Source organism: Mustela putorius, unplaced genomic scaffold (genome assembly GCF_011764305.1).
Source record: "Mustela putorius furo isolate JIRA1106 unplaced genomic scaffold, ASM1176430v1.1 tig00000873_pilon_pilon_pilon, whole genome shotgun sequence".
In the NCBI taxonomy this organism is placed as follows: domain Eukaryota; kingdom Metazoa; phylum Chordata; class Mammalia; order Carnivora; family Mustelidae; genus Mustela; species Mustela putorius.
The window spans coordinates 39,776-55,751 of record NW_025421504.1 but is presented as its reverse complement, the minus strand read 5'-3'; the positions used below and the strand labels follow the sequence as shown (position 1 = coordinate 55,751).

Below are 15,976 nucleotides of genomic sequence, written 5' to 3'. Positions count from 1 at the left end.
CTGAGAGAGTAGACATGTGGATTTCAGGCAGCCGGGGATGCCCCTTCCTGGTCTTGAGGACATTTTGGATTCTGTGTCTCCCCTACCATGGCCCCCTTCCTTGCCCTCCTCCTCACTAGGGCCAGGAAAGCGAAGTGTCCTTCCCTGGTACCCTTCTCACTGTGGCCACTTGGCACCTGCGGACCCCAGCCTGCCCTGGCCTAAGCTTGGCAGCAGCATCTGCCAAAGGCCTCGTGATCGTGCTGTTATGTCCCTGCCGGAAGGTGTCCTTACGGACCAGGATCTGCGTCTGCTATAGAACAGGGCCTGGCCCACCGTCAGGTAAGAAGGAGAAGCCACAGAGCAAACTCGTCTCCTCACTGACATGTGGTCGTGGCATTACAGACACATACACACTCTCCACCTGGGCCCCTTGGGAAGTAAGGAAACTGAGTCTGTGCGAGCGGTCCGGGTCCTTTGGATTTAATCAGTTGGTCTGACACTCGAACTCGGGTCTGCTGGGTTTCAAAGCCCATGTTTTCACCCACTGTGGAACCCAGCACACACACAACACAAACCCTTACGCGTCTATGTCAGCTCCTCTGTCCTGTCTGACTGTCCAGCCATCCGCAGCTGCTACACCTTTCTGTCTGTCCACCTACCGTACAATCAGATACACAGACATACACACACACATACCCCTCAGTCCTTGAAGGTCCTGGCATCCGCCTGCCCTAAGCCTCACCCACCCCCGTGTCCGCTCCAGCCCTCGGATGGCCATCCCTGCCTGCCGTGCCCTCCGGCTCCTGAGTGAGTTCCCTGTTTTGCTGGCTCCACTCACTCCGTGCCTGCAGGATTAGGGCCTTCCTCTCAAAGAACTTCACTTTGGTGCCCATTCCCGCCAGTCACCATCCCAGAGATGGTCAAGCCCAAGCTGTGGAAAATGCACCAGCCATTCAGGTCCCCTCGCCGCAGGTCCCCTGCCGAGGGGGCTGCTTCTCTGCGAGGGGCTGGATGGATGTAAAGAGACGAGGTTCTTCTCACAGCTTCACGTCTGCAGCAAGGTTGAAGGTGGCAGTGAAGAAAGTCCTGAGGCCAAGAAAGGGCTTTCCATCTTGGCCTCACTGTGCCAGCACAGGCCTCCGTGGGGCCTCTGTTAGTGTCTCTTGGGATGAAGGCCCTGATCCTGGGTCCCGACTCACCTGCACAGCCCCAGCTGGTTGAGAGTCCTGGAGCTGCTGGCCAACGTGGTGGCTCTTGGGGAATGCTGGTCTTCTGAGGGCGGCCATGGGTGGGGCATCCTTCGGGTCAATTAAAACATTGGCTCACGACATCTGTTGCATATTTAAGTCAAAGGAAACTTCTCAGGTCAACCTCATGCATTTTCTGCTACAGAAACAGCTTTTGTGGAAAGCACAACTAAAGCCGTTGTTCTGTTGAATGTCCAGGTCTGAAGGTGAGTTTCTGGTCTGGGGGAGCTTCTGTCTTCCTTACTCTGGCCAGCCGCGTGACAGGTGACCCTGAAGCACTGTGCTTTCTGTGAAGACGTGCTCAACAGTGCGCTAGGGGGACAGGGTGTGTGTGGCAAGTTGTGTGGCCGAGGGACGTCCCCCCACCTCTGGTCATTTCCCTGCCTGTCTGTCCTTCTTAAAATCTCTTCCATCTACAGAGGGACATGGGGTCCCAGAGGCTGAGGCCACAAGCGGGGAGCCAGGCCCTGCTGGGACAGGAAGAGGAGAGGACAGGCCCGGGCATAGCCATCCCTGGGACCTTAAGCCAGTGGGGCCCTTCCAATGTGGCAAGGGTGGTGGGCCGTGGGGGCATAACACAGGGTGGCTGCCAGGGAGCTCCGTCCACAAAAGCCACCTACCAAAGGCACTGGTGGGTGCCTGGGTGTTCCCGGGAAGCCTGACCTCAGTCACAGGCCTCCGGGCCACCAGGACGATCTAGGCGGAATTGAGCCCTAATACCTCCCGAGGCCTGTGAGCCCCCAGCCTGTCGCAGCGGCCACTTGGAGTGCTGGGGGGCCAGAACCCTCTCTGGGGTGGCCACCATGTCAGCGGGGGCTTCGTCTGGAGGTGTGGCCATGCCTGCCACCTCAGTAACATGGCCCCAGAAAGGGGTGAGTGGCCCTTCTGATGGTGCTTCCCAAATGGAACGGGAGTTAAGGCCAGTGGTGTCAACTCCACAGAGAAATGGTGGCTGATCCCCAACACCTGTGACCGCCTCCGTGATAGCGTCACACCCAGGGCGGTGGGTCTAAAAAAGATGGAAACTTATGATCACATTCCCCCGCCAGGCTGGTCCCAGGTGCCCAGCTGCGGAGTGGGACCGACCTGTGCTCCCCAGCTGTGGGGGGGATTCTGGCGTGGGAAGAGTCGTTCACGGCAAGGGAGCCCTGGCAGAGTTGCTCGATCTCCAGCCCCACCCCCACATTTGCCCCTGTGCCCTGTGAGCCCATACAGCCAGCCGTGGCTGCATAGGGCTTCGGAGCCCAGCCTGGTGCACCTGTGCAAGCATGCACGTATATGCCCACACGCGTGTGCAGAAGTGTGTGTCCGTGCACGTGCTGGAATGCTTCCGAGAACAAGCAGCCCAGGAACGCGGGGGTTGGACAGGACGTGGGCCGTGCCTGGGGGTCCCTCCCTGGGGCCGTGTGGAGGTGGCTGGGGCTGAGGCCACAGGAAGAGCCTACTGCCCCGGGAGTGTGTGTGGGATGCTGTTTCTCATAGACTTCATTTCCTGTTTTAACTAAACATGTGAATGTCCTGGAATAAAAAACTGTTGGGTCCCCGTGGGCATGAGTGGGATTGCTGGGATCGAAACCCTCTTCTGCTGCTTGTGCCGGAGACCCTGGGGTGTGGCCCTGGCCGTGCGGCCGCGTCGCTCCCTGTGCACCCGGCTCCGTCGGGACTGCCACCGCGTCCTCCTTCAGGCCGGCCTCAGGGTTGGAGACTCTGATGAGGGTTTTTGCCCCACAGCCCTCCTCTGGAGTGCCCAGACCCTCGGCTTTCCCAGCCTCCTCACTATCTCTGGGCTCCCTGAACGTCTTCTCTCGCCCTCTGGAGGAGCTGCCTGGGAGCCCTGACTGTGTACTCCCCAGGTCAGGAGGTGAAGATGGCACCAGAGGCCCTCATGCTTTAGGGTTGGGTCACCCTTGGAGGCTCCCGAGGATAGACCCTCTCCTCAGAGGTTCCGGAGACAGCACTGGCTCGCCGGCGGGCCCCTGGTGGTCAGTCAGGCCTTGCTCTGCTCTGGCAATGGTCTTTCAGACCCTGGCTCCTGCACAGATGGGAAGGACCTGAGGGCCCCTGGGGCTCTGCCTGTGCGTGTCCGCAGACCCCCATGTAACGCTGGGAGGGTCTGTTTCTGCCTGGAACGTGGCCTCAGCTGGAGCTAGGGGCTTCTGGGTTCAGGACAGAGCGGAGGCCAAGGAACGAGGAGGCCCAGGCTGCACTGGAGGGGCCTCCAGGCAGGGGTAGGGGAGCACGGCCCACAAGGGCAAGGGGCCAGGCTGTGTCTCACCCCCAGAGGCATTCGGGGCTGGTGTATGGGCACTGCTGTAGTGACAAGGGCCTATTCTAACACCACGCCTGTCCCTGGGGCCTGAGTAGGCCTGGCAGGTGCCCAAGCAGGGCCCCGCGGGGCCCGTGGCCTGGTGAGACGCCAGCTGCTTTCAGACATTGGCAGAGCCCGGCATCTGCCCCGCCCAACCCAGGAGATGGGCATGAAGGTGCGGCCAAGCCCAGCGGGTCCAAGGGTACACCCTTTGGGATGAGCTTAAGAGCCACTTCCCAGGAAGTCTGTGTCCTTCGCAGCCTGGGCACCTCGCGGGTGAGCTGGGCACGACCAGCACCGCATAGAGCCGGGAAGGAATCTGACTCAGGTGAGGCTGGAGGCCTTCTGGGGCTGGGCCGGGCGTGGGAGAGCAGTGGGCTTTTCTGACTGCCGGGTGAGATTGAGGGCAGGGTCAGGGCAAGAATCCAGAAAGACCGCAGATTTGCAGGGGGTCATTCACCTTGGGCATGAGAAGCAAAGTCTCATGGGACTGGAGACCCCAGTCCTACTGAGGTTGTGTCAGCGTCGCTGAAAATCCTGCCTGATTGTGGGTCACAAGCCCAGGGAGGGGCAGGAGGAGCCTGGGTGGATGTGGGGCATGGGCTGGGGGCCTGGGTGGGGCCAGGAGTGGAGTCAGGACAGAGGCCTTGTCAGCCCGGGCCTTTGTTTCTTCGGGGAGGCCAGAGTCTTCCTCTAGGGACGGGGAACCTGAGATGGGCTCCGGGGTGGGAATTCAGGCGAGTTTGCGTTCAGCTGGAATGTCAGTTTGTTGTTCTTTGTTGGACTTCAGGACCACAGGCCAGCGTCGCCTGGCCTGGCAGGGCGGTCTGCCAGTGTGGGCTCCTCCCCTAGGGCAGGGCTGGTCACAGCCCGTGAGGAAGGAAGCCTGAAGCTGCAGAGGCCCCAGCAGCTGGTGCATATGGAAGGATCCACATGGCCTCAGGAGGGAATCTCAGTGGCCCGGTCCTCTGACATCCAGACCCCCTCCCTCCAACCTGGGGCACCCCTGGCACTCACCTCTTGGGGCTCCCCCAGTCCTCCCAGCCCCTCTCCCAGGGCCTGTGGTCACTGTCACGGGAGGAAACTGGGGCCCGTGTCTTTGGGACATGACCCCAGTTTGTGGTCATTCTTTGCGGACACACCCCAGTGGGGATGAGAGGCCGCCTTCAACCTTGGTTTAGAGTGGGGAATGGGCTCTGGGCCACGTTAACTTAAATGGTAATTGACTCTTAAAGTTCCAGGACCATGTCTGAGGCCTGGCCAAATCCTGCCTGCCCTTGGTGGCTCTGAGACCTGGTTCATCTGAGAAACCGGGTGAGGTGGACTGGGGTGCCCTGAACTGGGGTGAACAGGAGGCCAGACTCCCCGCACTCACTGAGGTTGGTCTGCAGAGGGGTGGGCACTTGACGTCACCCAGGGGAAGAGCTGTGCCTTCTGCTGGGTGGGGTGGGGTGGCCATGTGGGTAGGTGGCTATGTCCCCAACCTCTGGGTCACCTCTCCTGACTCCCTCCCCTCAGGGATGGCCCTCTGCCTTGGGTGGGGCTGCGTGTGCAGGAGCTCTTCCTTAGACCAGGCATGGGCACACCGTGGGTGCTTCAGCAACCCATCCAGGAACTTACCCCACGAGTCCATGATTAGGGCAGTGTTGGGGTCATTAAGGCCTGCCCCAGGGCAGCTTGAGGGGGGCGGAGCCAGTCTTATCTGCCGGGTGAGCAGGAGCGGGCCAGGCAGTGGACCAACTGTGGGAGGGAGAGAGAGAGGTGGGGTCTGGATGTGGGAGGCCCAGGCCAACAGGGCCCTGGCACCCTTGGGGCCTCCACCCTCCAGCTGGTGAGTGTGTGCCGGAGCTATGTTCCCAGGCCACCAAGTGGTGGTGGCCCCGTGGCAGTCCTGGTCCGCTTCTGGGACAGAGAAGGGGAAGTACCCTCAGTTTGTCCTTCTCCAGCCTGGCTGTGCCATGAAGACCAAGCTCAGTCAATGCCGCGAGAGGGGAAGTCATGTAGGCCCCCGAGTCCCGGGGGATGTGTGGGGTCCTGCGAGTTGCTGGGCCATAGGGGATGTGGTTTGGCCTGGAGCTGGGTGCCTGCGAGGCAGTGAGCACAGGAGACGCGGTCAGCCCAGGTGTTCAGTGTCCCTGAGGCTTCCCCACGGAGAAGATGTCAGGAGACAGACGATTGGTAAGAGCGGAGGGAAGGGGCAGCTTCTAGAGGTGTTCTGAGGCCCAGGTCAGAAATAGAGGGAACAGGAGTACAGGGTGTCCCCGTGGTACCGTGTCACACACCAGAGCCCCACACAGGGATCATCTCTGTAGGAGGGTCCACTGTGGTCAACTGTCCCAGGGCCATTCCTTACCCACCCACCGCTATACACTTGGCCTGTGGCCTCCGAGGCTCTCGATGGGCAGAGGACACTTCCTGGGAAGATCGGGCCCCACGATACCAGCGTGAATGAGGAGGGACAGTCAGCACCCAAGTGTAGGTCAGGAACCTGGGGCTGGAGGAAGGCTGGATGCCAGCCCTGACTCCACACCCAACCACTAGCCCCACACGCCTTCCCTGGAGCCCAGGAGCACTGGGCTGGAAAAGCACCTGGAACCAGTCCCACACCATTTCCCGGGGAGGGGGGGCCCCTCCTTGGACCCCGCTTCCTGACTCATGAGATGGGAACCCTGCCCAGGCCGCCCACCCCCGTCCAGGACGGTCTGAGCGCAGAGCACGTTTCAGAGGCATCTGGATGGAATAAGTGCCTTAGAGGGCGTACAAGTTCGGGATGAAACTCTCCGGAAGGCAGAGCCGCCGCAGCTCCTTCCTGAGATTTAAAAATCAGTCCCGAGAGAAGGGCCACGAATCTGTCCACTTCAGCTCCGTCCACGTGGCCACAACCCCTGCCTGTAGAGGGAGGAGCAAGCCACAGGCCTCACAGTGCCAGAGTATAGAGGGATGGGGAAGCTGCCTGCAGAGCACAGCGACGTGGGCACCCTGAGTCCTCTGCGTGGCTGGTCCCTCCCCGTGGCCGGGTCCATGCCAACTCTGAAGTGTCGTGGTGTGGTTCTTCATTGGTCGCCTTCTCCCTGTGTGAGCTCCCGGAGTCTCCGACCCTCTCTGGGCCTCCCTCTCTCGCCAGGTCCTGGTGAGCGTGGAGTAGAGGCGGCACCCCACCCCAGGCCTGCCCTCAGAGCCCCTCGGGGCAGCTGAATATGGGGTTTGCAGGCAGGGATGGCCTCCCTCCCAGGTGCCTAGCCCAGGGTGGCCCCCAGGCGTTCAGATGGGCTCTGAGCTTTCCATGACAGCTGGGTTTCCCAGAAGACAGAAGCTTGGGGCTTGTCCCCATGCGGCAGTTGTCAGGACTTGGCTGTGGCCAGCAGGGCATCTTAGACATCTCTCCATGGGGCTGGGGTGTTGGGATACGTGCATTTAAATTTCTGGTAGAGCTTCCCAATGCCTGATTTACACCCTCGCGCGCGCTTTGTGAACGTGCCCCTTTCTCTCATCTTACCGACACCGGATCTGGTCATCAAATGTTTTTCAACTTCTCGTTCCTGTGACTAATGGGGACTGAATGATGTGTTGTGTTCATTAAGATGTTTTATGTATTTTTTGTTCTCCTTTGCCAATTTCCGATTGGGTTATTGGTTTTTCCTTACTGACTTGTGGGTGCTGTTTACATATGATAAACCTCAACCCTCGGGCTTACCTTGCAGATACTGCTCCCGTCTCTTGCTTCACATTTCAGCTTTCTAGGGGGTCTTCTTCACTGCACGCAGGTCCTTGGATTTCTTGTAGTCAGCTCCGTCTCCTTAGTCAGTTGTCTCCTTAAGGGTTAGGTTCTGGTCTTGCCTGTTTTGCTGGGAGTGTGCACTTTCTTTTCTCTTGTAGTTCTTTCATAATTATACTTTTTGCCTTTAATCTCTCTGCGTTTATTTTGGGTATGGGGTGAGACAGAGTGGAACCATTTTTCCACATTAAATCTGAGATATCAGGAGCCCTGGAGGACTCAAATTATAGTGTAGGGGCTTGGAGCACGGGCTCTGGGCCGGGCTTCCTGGGCAGCAGTCCATGCCTCGCCCCACACGGAGGGGGTGCTGGCCACTTCCTGACTCTGTTCCAGCCTCAGTTTCTTCTTCTCCAAAAGGCTCCTTGTGCCGACTGAATTAGCACCTCTGTGTAAACCCCTTGGGAATGAGTCAGGTGGTCTGACAGAGCCCACAGCAGGTCGTAGGGTCCCCCTAGCCTCCAAGCAATTTCCAGACTCTGGCGTTCTTATTGCTTCTTCCAGAAGACGGGAGGGGGGTGGGGTATGGCTGGGAAGGGCAGCCTCCAGGTGAGTGTGCCCAACACCTGTGTGCCCCGATGACCTCGGAATAGACACATCCCCATTGCTGGGGGCTTCTGGGGGGGAACACAGTCACCATGTGGTCAAGCCAGCCAGATTCTGACAAGTCTGGAGAGGTCCTGAGATCTGGAAGTGCAGATACGTTCATGTATCTCTGCCAAGGAGAGAGCATGGAGCTGGGGACAGAAGTGGGGCTGCTCAGGTGTCCTTCGACTGATACCCCAAGGTCAAGCCTTCTCACCGTGAAAGCCAGGTAACGGACCAGCCTTCCCTGCTCTGTGGGTAGGTAGCCCAGGCATGCACCGCGAGAGCAAAATGTCCCATATTCTGGCACAGGTCATTGCCGGTTCCTGGAAGACTGTGTTCTGGGGGTTGGAAGCCCAGTGTAGATGCCCTCCCTGGGGGTGTGGCTCCTGGGGGACCACACCCTCGCTGTCTGGCCTGACGCCTGGCTGTGTTCACTGGGGCTGGCTTGGGCTGACCTCTGAGACCCTAATCCCAATCCTCCACATTCGCATGTTGCCTGTTTTCTGAGAACATGTCCCTTGTTCTCCGGACAGCCTCTGGGACTGGCCCCTGAGCCTCTACGCCTGCCTCCATCTCCTCTTCCCTGCTGCTTTGTTTCCCTGCTCAGAGCTGCCCAGCAGCCTGGCGCTTGCTGGTGGAAGACTGTTGTAAGGGAGCCTGGGGCTAAGAAAGTGGTAAAAAAAAAAAAAAAAAGAAAGAAAGAGAAAAGAAGAAAAACGCGGTTGTTAATTTGGGCCCAAATGCGTGAGGGGAGAGGTTAGGAAAAGTGAGAGAAGTAGAGTCCCAGCTGAGAGTGGGGCCTGAGGGTGTGTGAGTTCTGGGGACCAGGTGACGACCCTCCCGGCCGCGACTGCGGGAGTGCGCCAGGTCCTCCTGGGCTGCTGGGGGAAGGAGCTCCCTCAGGAAGCAGGAGCCACAGACCCAACCACCTGGTGGGACCCCTTTCCTGAGCCGCTCCTTGTCTGAAAGAGGAGGGGATGGGCTGGCCGCCGACAGTGTCCCGAAGACTGTCCCTTGCCTCAAGAAGGGGCACTAATGGTGACCCTCGGCCCCTTGGTCGCCTGGCAGCCCTCCTTCCCCACGGCCAGGAACCAGCCGTGATGTGTCCAGTGCTGGAAGACGCGTGAGAGCAGAGGGTTGCTCTTTCCTGAGATGGGCCTGTTGGGTCCCACGGAAGGAGGCCTTCCTGGTTTCCCCCTTTGCAGAATGAGTGGCATCAAGCCTACCCGACATTTCCAGCTTCATTAACTCTTGTCAGACGCTGCTGCTGAGGTGGGCTTCCCCTGCTGCTCTGTGGTGGTAAATATTGCTGAGCTGAGCATGGTTGCGACACTTTCCTGTAAAACGAACTGAAACAGAAGTTCATGTCTTCCTCATACACGAAATACATAAATCAGTTAAAAATAGTTCCCGGAGCGGACGTGATGATGTCGTGGCTGTCACAGGAAGCACGTGAAGCAGGCTCATCCCCACACACAGGAAGGTGGAGGCAGGGTCCCTGGGCCTTGGGCGTCTTGTCAGGGGCCTCTGGGAGGCAGGTCCCGCGGGCTCCTCCTCACACCGGGGCCGGGCGGGGGCCTCCGGAAGGATGGCACCAAGCCAGATGCGTGCTTCTGCTGGATGTTGGTTTCCTGGTTTAGACCTCCCGACCACTCGCTGGGGCGGCCCCAAGACGCACGTACGAGGGTCTGGCCAGCCCACCCAGCCCGGGGACACCCTCCCCTGGGGACCCAGCATAGCTGATGGGTGTCCAGGCTGGTCCGCTCCATGGGCCACCAACAGCTGTGGAGCCCATGTCCTCTGGGCCGTCACCTTGGGCATAGCCAGGCCTCGGGCTTACTTGGGAAGGTGAACACATAGATGACCACACTGAAGCTGCCCAGAAATGTCACCCCCATCCTAGGCAGTCCCTGGAGATCTGGGGGGTCGGGTAACCCAGGGTGTGGTCCCGAGTGACCAGGAGGAGGGTTACAGGGCATGGGCCAGGGTCCTCAAAGAACGCTAGGGATGCGGTCTGGTGAGCATCGTCCCAGCACAAGCCCGACGGTGCTCAGCACCAACCGGCCACAGGTTCCTCCCTTGCTGGGTGGGGGGCCGAGGTGGGTGAGCCCAGGCAGGGTAACAGCCGCCCGACACCAGCCAGTCAGCTGCAAGTCGCTGTTTTGAGTCTGAGTCAGCGTCGGGTGTGAACCTCAGGAAAACTCAGCTCACAGCGGACTTGAAGGTCTCTGGGGGGGGGATGCAGAGACCGGGCCAGCAAGTGCGAAGGAAGTCCGACTGATTTCCACTCCTGCCACCCCGTTCCCTGGAGCGGGGGCACCTGCCTGGGGGACACGAGGGGGGCTGGACTGCCTGCCAAGCCCCAGGCCTGAGCAGGAAGGACACGGCTCCCCCTGGCCTCTCAGCCTGAGGCCCTTGGCTGTGGCGTCTGGTGGGCCTAGCTCGTCCCAGGCACCTCTCACGGACGTCCGGACGTCGGGTCAGCTCAGTCGAGGGTGCTGGGGAGGGGCCAGCCGGGGTTCGGGCCGCTCTGCCTGGGGAACAGGGTTGAGGACAAGGAGACTTGGCTATGGTGGAAGCATGTTTGGGAACACGCCCTTCCCAAGAAACCCCTAAAATGAACACCCGAGGGTATCCCTAGAGGGTAGCCCAGAAGCTCCAAAGCAGTTTTCTTTCCATATTTGGATCTAATAAAGGGTATTTTCCCCCAGTTTCAACATTTTCATAGGTCCTTAAAAGCTTGAGGGCTCTGTGCTCTGATGGCTAAAGGAACAAGGACTATCCAGCACTGCCCTCCTGCACAGGGGCCCTCAGACAGAGGAGGAGGAGCCAGCCCTTGTTTGCTGGCTTGGTCTGGAGCGGCCCAGCCTCTGATGTGCGAGCACACTGACGTCCGTGTGTGTGCACATTTGCATATGCACACACGCACACCCACGTGAGCTCACACGCACACCCCTGCCTATGGGCACATGTGTACACACACAGCTGTGGTCTCCCTGCGGGGAGCGATGGCCGGGCCTCCATCTCCTGCTCCTGGGGCCCCCACCCTATCCACCCTGGGGCCCCTGGGCTCCTGGGGTCCAGGCTGGCTGTGGTCCCCCTGGGGTGAGGCAGGGTCAGCAGGCAGCTGGTCCCGAGTCAGTCAGACCCTTCTCCTCTGCCCCACCTCCAGGGCAGACTTCTTTCTGTCCTCTTATCCCTTGTGCCACGGGGCACCCTCCTCAGAGAACGGTCTCTACCGGCTGGGATGCTGATGTCCAGTTTCTCCCCTTGACCCTGCCTCACGCTCCTCCCTGGGTCTTTGAGTGCACACGTCCTAAATGGTCTGAGCTCAGGGAAGGGCTCCTGGGCTTGGCCTCTTGATGTAGAGGGCAGCTTCAGGTATGTGGGGTGCTTTGAATATTCCCAGCCCAGGCATCTGCATCCACCCAGATATTCTGGAGGAGCCAGGATTTTGGGGGTACACACAGGGATTGGCTGACTGGGGGCAATCCCTTGGTTGGCTGGTGATTAGATGGTGTCAGAGTCCCCCCAGCATCTGTGATGGCTGAAAACCATCGCCAGGGGGTCACATCTCCCCCAGTCCCTCCTGCCGGGTAGTGGTGGGCAGGGCAGGTGCTGGGACCTGCTCCTGGCAAGCCCTCCTGATTGCACACCTGTTAGGCCCCTCCTAGGCCTGGTCTCAGCAAAGAGCCTTCCTGACCTGGCAATGGAACATGTGTTTGAGCTTGGCTGAGTGGCTTTCTCTTTTCAGATCTTCGAGTCAACCGTGAAGGAGCACGGAGCTTCGTGAAACATGCAAATGCCATCCTCCCCTACCCCATACTTCACAACTCTGCCCTGTCCCTGCTTGTCCAAGACGCCCACCTGGCCATGGACTTCACCATATGATAAATATATGCACGGGTGACTCTCTTTTTTAAAAGTTTAAATGACATAGCACAGCCCCTGAGCCCAGATATCAACCGTGTAATACTTCCCAGGCTTTCGCCTCCAAGCTGACAGCTCACTGCAAGGCCGCGCAGCTCAGAACCCCATCCCCGGCACCGCCCAGCGAGGGTTTGAAGGAGGACAAACTGCTTGGTAAAATGCGGCTGCCCAACCAGGAGAGAGCAAGGGAAGCCCTTTCTTCCTCGGCATCGGTTCCTCCACCGATTCTAGATCGCCAGACCCACACCTGCCCATGCCAGGGGCCACTTCCTGTGTGTCCTCAGGGACCAGTTTGGTCGCGGCCCTCACGTCAACCCTTTATCATGGGGGTCCATGCAGCAACGACTGTCTCTGCGCCAATCTGCGGAAGCACAGAAGGAGGAACTTCAGGCCGTGAAGAGAGAAGAGAGCTCTCCCCAGAGACTTCCTGCTTAGGGTGCACACCTGCTGCCACAGCCAGTACCCCTCGTCTTCCCTGGGCTCCCAAGGCTGAAGGCACAGCCCTGCCCAGCCCCAGGAAGGAGGGGTTCACACTGGACCCCGTGCCGAGCGTCTGACAGGTCCTGGGGCATCGTGTCTGATCCTCTGCAGGGCAGGAGTAGACGTGGAGGAACTTATCCAAGGCCACACGGCAGGGAGTGTGACGGCGAGAAGCCTTCAGAGTCAGGACTGGCCTGGTCAGAGCAAGCACGGCACTGCTTGTGCTGCCTGACCACCTGTAAGGGCAGGACCTGCCTGGCTCCTGGTCAAGGGCTCTGAGATAGCATCGCGGTGGCCCAGTCCACCCAGAGCGGCCAGGAGCATCACAGTGGGGGAGGGGGTGGCCAGCGCGGGGATGACCCTTGCTCCAACTGTGACTCCCCCACTGTTGCCCCCAGAAGCCAGAACTCCACCCACATGCCAGTTTTCCTGGCAGAAGAGACCCTCTCCCGGCAACCTGGGCAGAGATACCCGACCCCCAACCTCTTAGAACGTCTGCCTCTCCTCAGCCCCCTCCCTTCCCGCCCCTCCCCTGCCCCCCATGCCTCCCCCTGCCCCTCCCCCACCCCTCTCCCTGCCCCTCCTCCATCCCTCTGGCATTGGTCTGTGCTTCCAATATCTTCTTTCTGGGTGTGCAGGAGGGCAGGGCCTGGAGCCTGCAGAGGTGACCTCCAGGCACTCTGGTTCTGCATGGAGTGGCCGCACGCTCAGAGGCACATTTTGCAAAGTGGGGAAGGGCCCCTGGGGGGCCAGGGATGCGCCTCCAGGCCCTGCCACCAACTGGGCCTTTCCGTCAAAGCACCTGTTCTCCCTGCGGTCTCTCTAGCGGGAGCTGGGTTAGGGCTGGGTTAGGGCTGGGTTAGGGCTGGGTTAGGGCTGGGTTAGGGCTGGGTTAGGGCTGGGCCTGGGAACGTGGTCTGTCAATAAGGAGGCTGGGGCTCAGGCCGGCCCCAGGTCGGCAGCCTGGTGGGGATGATGTGGGGGGTGGCTGGCCCCCCTGCCGTCCTGACTCCACAGCCCCAGAGGAGCAGTGCGGACCCCAGCCTCCTCTGCAGCCTCCTCCTCCTCAACACCTGGAGCATAGCCAAGGACCCGCAAAGCCAGAGTGGCCTGGGCCCTTTCAGAGCAGGCTGGGGCAGAGGCTCTGGGTGCACGGTCTGCCGAGGGCACCTGGACATGTCATTCCTTCTCAGCAGGAGACGCAGCTTCCTCCTGTGAGTTCACTGGAGCCATGGTGTTGAACAGAGACCTAGGGAGCCCTTCTCACCAGGCTCCTCACCTGTCCTGCACGAGGGGTAGCAGGCAGCACGTTCTTCTGTTAGCCTGACGGAAACAGTGTGGATGTTGGACAAACTTTTGGGCTCCTCTGAGCAGACATTGGCTGGGGAGGGGGTGATGGGAAGGGGAAGGAAGAGCTTCCCACAGGCTGGGGGAGGGTTCCTGGGTCCTGGGAGCACAGAACCCCAGGAGCGCACAGAGCCCCTGTTCCAAGGGGACAGCAGTTTTCTTATTAGTACAGAGGAGAGGGTGCGCCGTGGGCTTCAACACTGCTTCCTGAGTTCCCCAGAGAGCAGCCCTCCATGCCACCTGGCTGGGGTGACCTACCAGGCCTGCTGGAGCAGGACATATAGCCAGACCCACAGGGAGAACCCCCAGAGGGTATAGGTGATGGTCTGGGCAGTGAAAGGTGTGAGTGGGGGTCCGGGTTGGTCTGGGTGGAGCCCCATTCTCCCACTCACATGCTGGGCAGAGCTCTGGACCCTCTCCTGGAATGACCAGACAGGCTCAGCCCTGTCCTGAGAGCAGATGAGATCTGACAGATGAGGAGGTGGTCCCACTGTGGGCATGCAGGGTGCCCACTGCCTGCTTATACCCACCAGGCACATTTAGAGGCAGCCTGGGGGCACCGTCAAGTTTCACTCTCTGGGCATGCTGGCAGGGGCCACAGTCTTGCTCAGGTTTCTGCCTGTGGCCTCCTAACTCCATCCAGCCTGGTTCTGTGAACACACACGTCTGGGGTCCTCTCTCATAGCAGGTCTACCTGGAACTTCTTTCTCATCCTTTTCTTCTGTCGTGTATTTTTAAACATCTCTCATCACATGCTGACCGAGGCCTGCAGCTCTGATCTGCTGTTCCTCCAGTGTGCAGGGATATCAGGAATCCCAGGAGAGGCCGGCCAGCCTGTCAAGCCCTATGGCTCCTTGATTTTGGCTCTGTGGCCCTCCAGCTCCTGCCTCATCCCTTGACACGCCAGTGCCCACTGCCCCTGCACTTCCCCAAGAGACACCAGAGGGTCTGATGTGTCAGAATGTGGGGTTGTCAGGGTCCCTGGGGAGGGGGCTGAGTCAGCTGCTGCCAGTGCCCATCTCGTCCTAATCACCTGCGGGGGTCAGCCCCATCCTCCATGCCCAGCGTTTCCCTAAGGCTGTGGGTGCTGGGAGCACCCAGGCAGGGCAGCTGGGGCAGCGTGTCCTGGGGAGGCCGGGTGAGGCAGCTAGGGAACAGAATGTGCATACTGGGCAGGTACCCCTGCAGCATGTCTGGCCTCCAGGGGCTGTGGGCGGGAAGGGTACAACTCAGAGCTCTCTGGGGCTGAGTCACCCGCGGGCTCCAGGAAGCCTGACCACGTGACCTCTGACCTGAGGCAGCTTGGCTTTCTCCTGAATGTGAGCCAAGTCACTTCCGCTTCTGAAAGCAGAGTGGGGTGAGGAACGTCAGCAAGCAAAGCTTTCGAGAGCCGTCAGCGCCTCCCGGCACCTCCAGGGAGGGTCTTAGAGTGAGAAGTCACAGCAAGAGCTGGGACCTCACTGTACCGACCCGCGGGGCTCCCCTCCAGCAGGTGCCGTGGTTAGAGGTACCTTGGGCAAACACTGGCGAGACCATTTGTCTGAGTATCTTAGAGGAAGAGACGGAGCTCCCAGGCTCAGGTAGACGCAGGAACCACACCCACACCCACTCCAGCGTGCAGCCTTGCCTGCCTGCCTGGGACAGACGCCGGGATGCTCCCTGACACACTCACGACACACCACACACACATACCTGCAGAGAACACGCCATTGTCTTGCACACACACACACACACACACACACTCACAAAATGTGTCCCTGCACAGCCTCAGCCTCAGCCCCTTGGACCAGCTGAAGATCTATGGCCCCAAGCAGACCTGAGACCCCAGGACTCAGAGAAGGGAATGGCAGAACACTCTAGCGCGTGGTCTCGCGCGGCACTGGGTGCAGCCTGGGTCCTGCCCGACCGAGCGTCCACCTTCTCATCTGTGAAACAGGCTGCTGAAGCCTGGACGGGGCATGTACATGGAGGAGGAAGAACAGGGCAGTGGTGGAGGGCTTCTGTGAGCTCTAGCCTCCACCTCGGGAAGCTCCCCGATGGCCCAGCCCTAGTGCACAGGCAAGCTGCCCCTCCCTCTGATTCCGCACTTCCCAGCCTGCAAGGGGCTACACCAGGGCTGTGGGGTGGGGTCCCTCAGGCTGGAAGCCCAGGCAGCTGCCTCTCCAGCGCTCCTGCAGTGCCGCCTACTGGCCATAGTCCAGCTCCGTGTGACAGGGGTCGCTCTGGGGGCCTCCCCAGACCCAGGGCCTGCAAAGCCCCAGGACGGGTTCAGACTACAGGTCGGGTGCAGGCTGCCAGGGTCAAGAATCCGGTCTCCAATGT

General features: G+C 60.1%; 2 long non-coding RNA genes across 2 annotated transcripts; one reads left to right on the top strand and one right to left on the bottom strand.

Annotated features, from left to right (window-relative positions):
* Positions 1 to 446: 446 nt before the first annotated feature.
* On the bottom strand, positions 447 to 9,499 carry LOC123393506. Its single transcript, XR_006608279.1, has 2 exons — positions 7,232 to 9,499; positions 447 to 5,277 (listed from the first exon to the last, which is right to left on the bottom strand). It is a non-coding gene; the product is annotated as an uncharacterized LOC123393506 (long non-coding RNA).
* On the top strand, positions 3,635 to 15,033 carry LOC123393507. Its single transcript, XR_006608280.1, has 2 exons — positions 3,635 to 3,865; positions 11,652 to 15,033. It is a non-coding gene; the product is annotated as an uncharacterized LOC123393507 (long non-coding RNA).
* The last annotated feature ends 943 nt before the right edge of the window (positions 15,034 to 15,976 follow it).